Source organism: Silene latifolia, chromosome 9 (genome assembly GCF_048544455.1).
Source record: "Silene latifolia isolate original U9 population chromosome 9, ASM4854445v1, whole genome shotgun sequence".
Lineage (NCBI taxonomy): Eukaryota > Viridiplantae > Streptophyta > Magnoliopsida > Caryophyllales > Caryophyllaceae > Silene > Silene latifolia.
The window spans coordinates 40,059,540-40,065,093 of record NC_133534.1 but is presented as its reverse complement, the minus strand read 5'-3'; the positions used below and the strand labels follow the sequence as shown (position 1 = coordinate 40,065,093).

Below are 5,554 nucleotides of genomic sequence, written 5' to 3'. Positions count from 1 at the left end.
GAGGCCCTCCATTGGGATGAAATCTCATCCCTCCACCCCTTCCATCCAAAGGCTCTGAGAAAGACTTAGGTACTCAAAAGATGTAGTGGACTTATGAGAACCCTTCTCTCTCTCTCTCTCTCTCTCTCTCTCTATCTATCTATATATATATATATATATATATATATATATATATATATATATATATATATATATATATATATATATATATATATATATATATATATATATATATATATATATATATATATATATATATAGAGAAGAGATCAACTAAGGTCCTTACATATATTAAGTCCATAAGTCCTAATGTGGACGGTTGGATCAAGCAAAGCAATGGCCACGATTTGGCGCAAACCCCACTAAACCCCATTAAACTAATATTTTTGATTTACCTCTCTCCTCTTACCCACTAACCCATGCATGCAACACTGTTTGTCCATCACCAATGATCATTTCCCTCCTCATTTTCTAGACAATTCAAAACAACTTGCGGGTATTTTTCCCTCTATTTCCTGTCATTTCGTCTTCCTTTTCTTTCTTCACAATTCTGATAACTCCATTTTCATCACTACCAATTAACTCCATCCTAACAAACGCCATTTTCATCACTACAAATTAATACCAACTCGCGTGCAAACTCGCCTGTCTCCATTTTTTTATAAGGTATTTTCTCCATTCCTTATTCAAAGATTTGTAGTTTGTTTTTTTGTTAATTATTGCCTTTGTTAAACTATCATAAAAAGAGTTCATTTGATTTTTCAATTTTCAATTATGGGTTTGTTGATGTTTATTTGTTCAATTGTTAATTATGGTTGTGCAGATCAAATTCGAGGTCATTTTGATAATTAACAATGGTTTTTGCCAAGAAAAATGCCAAGAAATCTTCCAAGAAATCTGAATCGAAGGTAAAAAATCTCGTGTTGTTGGTATAACTCTTATAGAATGATTTGTAACTTCAATTAAATATCTGTATAACTCTAATCCCAATTGTTTGTCATCTACAGATGGATGTTGTAGAAAGTATTGACACGGGAGTTGATATCCAGGTTAAAAGTTTCGATTTTGATTTATACGTTACTAGATGTCTAACTCTGCTTACTAGATGTATAACTATAGTACTCAATATGTATAACTCTGGGTAATTAATGTAAAACTCTGGTTAATAGATGTATAACTCTGGGTAATTAATGTAAAAAACTGGTTAATAGATGTACTCAATATGTATAACACTGGGTAATTAATGTAAAACTGTGGTTAATAGATGTATAACTTTAGTACGCAATATGTATAACTCTGGTTGCTAGATGTATAACTCTGGGTTCTAGATGTATAGCTCTTCTGATTCTGTGACCAACTCCTTCTTTATAATGTCAAACTCTAATTGTTATATGTATGACTATACTTTTAATTAGTTTCCATTCATAGAGTTATACAATATATGCCTACAATTATACAATTTATACCTGGATATATACAATATATAGCTAGAGTTATACAATTTATACTTTGGAGTTATACATTAGATGCCTGGAGTTATTCCTGGAGTTATTCATTATACTGTATATGCTTACAGTTATACATTGTAACTCTGGGTAATTAATGTAAAAAACTGGTTAATAGATGTATAATTCTGGTTCTAGATGTATAGCTCTTCCGATTCTCGTGACCAACTCCTTCTTCATAATGTCAAACTCTAATTGTTATATGTATGACTATACTTTTAATTAGTTTCCATTCATAGAGTTATACAATATATGCCTACAGTTATACAATTTATACCTGGATATATACAATATATAGCTAGAGTTATACAATTTATACTTTGGAGTTATACATTAGATGCCTTGACTTATACCTGGAGTTATTCATTATACTGTATATGCTTACAGTTATACATTGTAACTCTGGGTAATTAATGTAAAAAACTGGTTAATAGATGTATAACTTTAGTACGCAATATGTATAACTCTGGTTCATAGATGTATAACTCTGGGTTCTAGATGTATAGTTCTTCTGATTCTGTGACCAACTCCTTCTTCATAATGTCAAACTCTAATTGTTATATGTATGACTATACTTTTAATTAGTTTCCATTCATAGAGTTATACAATATATGCCTACAGTTATACAATTTATACCTGGATATATACAATATATAGCTAGAGTTATACAATTTATACTTTGGAGTTATACATTAGATGCCTGGACTTATACCTGGAGTTATTCCTGGAGTTATTCATTATACTGTATATGCTTACAGTTATACATCTAGGACTAGAGTTATACATTACATGACCAGAGTTATACTTTCTATTGCTAGAGTTATACATCTAGGACTAGAGTTATACATTACATGACCAGAGTTATACTTTCTATTGCTAGAGTTATACATTTTATCGCAGTCATTTGTTGTATAACTCTGATTACATGTTGAATAACTTCTGCTGTCATAATGTATAACTGGAGATACAATATTTGGTTAGAGTTGTACATTTTATTCCTGGAGTTATACATTATATGCCTAGAGTTACACATTAGATAACTTGTTATTATATGTATAATCGTCTTTATTAATCTGAATCCCTTTTTGTTTGTCACCTACAGATGGATGTTGTACCAAGTCTGAGAAGGAGCGATTCTCGGTTCAAAGTTTGACCCTTTTATAATCGTTGTCATTTGTTGTATAACTCGATTACATTTTGAATAACTTTTCTTTGTTAGAATGTATAACTCTTGATATTTCTGATTAACTCTATTATCGAATGTATAACTTTTCTTATATTTTGTATAACTCGACTATCTATTGTATTACTTTAATTCACAAAGATGACTATTTCTTTGTTCCAAATATCTCTAATTGCAACTACAATATGTCTAATTTTGTGTGTTGTCCTTGCTTTTCCCAAGATGGTTGAGGCCAAGCCAAGGGTAAAGAGGGTGCATGAAGTAACGGTTTCGTGTCGACCTCAAAGACTTGTCTCTGTCATTGAAAAGCTTAATGAGGATCAGTGTCCGTCATTAAGAAAATTAGGTTTGGTGGCCTTTTGGAACTCAAGATTAGCAGACTTCCCACTTGCACACGTTCGCACTGTTCTTGAGTCCTTCTCTGACGGGTCATATGTGTTCGGGGCTTCGCGGAAGAAGGAGTTTATGATCGATAAGCATGACGTGCATGACTCGTTTCTTGTTACCTTTCGACCCTCTCCCTTTGGTGCCTGTGAGCTCGCAGAAGGGGTCCACCGATCCCGAGAATAAGGAGCTGAAGGATAAATGGCGGCAAGCGTACGGGGTGGCCAAAGGGAATAGTTCAATACCCTTAGGGAAAGTTTTCAAGCAACTTATGGAGTACGAGGAGGCGGACGATCAATTTTGCCGCCTATTTGTTTTGTTCTGTATGTCTTCATTCCTCGCTCCCACCCCAAACAACGGGATAGATTGGAAGCTGTTAAGGGTCAGTAGAAGATCCTAAAGCCATCCCGCATTTTGACTGGTGCTCTTATATTTTGGACATGACGGTGAAAGCGGGGTAGATCAGTAAAAACGGGGTAACAATGTTGAACGGGTGTATCCCGTTCCTCATGATAAGCTACTTTCAGCGATATGATTACAAGGGTAAGCCTTGTGAACATGATCTACCTTTGATCAAACATTGGGATGAAACTGCGCTTGTAGAGAGGGTAAAATTTGAGGTGGGTCAAGGGGGATTGGGTACTTTAACCTTGTCTAAGACCAGGTATCCAAGGTGCCTTCAAGACCCCTCTTATGGAAGGAGTAAGGACAGTAGCAGCCTCAGCGGCCCGCGTGAACCCAAACAACTGTTGCTAACAGCCCCCCACCCTCTCTCTCCTGCCCAAGTTCTGAGAAGAAGTTCCTTCAGATAGAACTACCATCAAAGGCGAGGATGACCAGGAATTGAAAGCTAGGGTCACGATGTAAGTGCAAACTATTATATATTTCTGCAGATGGATTCTGTTTCAGCTTAACGTACCCATATATTATAATATAACTAACTTAGTGTACTTCTTGGATTCAGGGTACCCACGAGCTTTATCTACAAATGCAAAGGAACGCTATTGTGTTCTATTCATGGTACGCACATGCAACCGCACGGATCAAAGTCAGAATTAGTGATCCGACGGGCCTAAATCCTAGTCAGGCCTCTCAAGAATTCTTTGAGGGTGAAAAGATTCAAAAGTACGTAGAGGAAGCGAGCAGTTGCGAAAGGTCAAGGTTTCGTGGGTAACGCTCCCGCATTTGGAGAGGTAGTTACCGAGCCTCCCAAAAATCGACGGAATCGATGCATCTACGCGTCAAATAAGTGAAGTTCTGTCTAGTCTCGCCAATGATGCGGGTGGCAGGGGTGGTAACCCGCGTGTTGAGCCGCGTCTAGAGTCCGTCACAGCCGAGACACCAACGAAATCAGTTGCAGTTTCATGGTCAAAGATTATGGAGGAAGTGGGAGGTGATACAGTCGTTTCTAAGCCGTTGTCACCGATAGCGCGGGTTAGAGGATCAAGTTGTGTGCACCCCCGCCCCAACTGTCAGAGAACTGTTGTTGGAGGCGCGTTACACCGAGGAGGAAATTGACGAAACTCTTGGACCGTCAAAGGACGATGAGGCTCGTCTCTGGAAAGGTGATGAGGGGCATGAGCACGTTCATGAGGACGGATTGAATGAAAATGCTGAAAATGGTGGAAGATTGTCAGACACTGACCATGAAGGAGCAGCAGACATTGTAGGCCAAGCTGACGGATGGTCAGAGAATGCTGAATCTCGCCCCGTGGTAGGTGATGAGGTGCATGAGCAAGTTCATGGGGAGGGATTGCAAGAAAATGTTGAAAGATTGTCAGACAATCAACCGTCGAAAAAGGCGATGAAAAAATCTACGGTCCCGGACTGGGTTTGGACACACAAGAATTGATGGAGTGTCTTTTCTCTGCTTGAAATGAAGGAAGTCGCATGTGGACCTCCAGCCAGCGTACGGGAGTGGTCCTGGTGGCGAGGTAATTTTTTTAATTTGCGATAAATACTTTTTATACAATGTTTTTTTTTTTGTTTATTGGTAGTGTATAACTCTATGTTGATATAGTATAACCTTGTTGAAACTTATGTTGAGGCCTTGTAATCGTAGTATAATCAGAACGGCCGGTTTGTACAACTCTTAACCAAGATATCGACCACGCTTTATACAAAGATATGACTAGAGTTATACAATAGATGCTTTAGAGTTATACATTAGATAGCTGGAGGTATATCTAGAGTTATACAGTAGAGTTTTACATTATAGTGTATATGCTTACAGTTATACATTATATGGCCAGAGTTATACATTTTATGCTTACAGTTATACATTTTATGGCCAGAGTTATACGTTTAATTTTTTTATTTTTCATTCAGGCCACTTTGAAAAAGGATGTAATTGAGAATGTTGGACAACATTCTAACAATGGGGGAGTAAACGTAGATGTTGTCGAGGGTGCGGAGATCACCCGGGGGAATCCTTCAACTGAATGTACTGGAAATGAAATCCCCCTGACTTTCATGAGCACGG

General features: G+C 37.3%; 1 long non-coding RNA gene across 1 annotated transcript; it reads left to right on the top strand.

Annotated features, from left to right (window-relative positions):
- Positions 1-506: 506 nt before the first annotated feature.
- LOC141602620 (uncharacterized) lies at positions 507-1,302 on the top strand. Its single transcript, XR_012524568.1, has 3 exons — positions 507-666; positions 824-908; positions 1,008-1,302. It is a non-coding gene; the product is annotated as an uncharacterized LOC141602620 (long non-coding RNA).
- Positions 1,303-5,554: the final 4,252 nt, after the last annotated feature.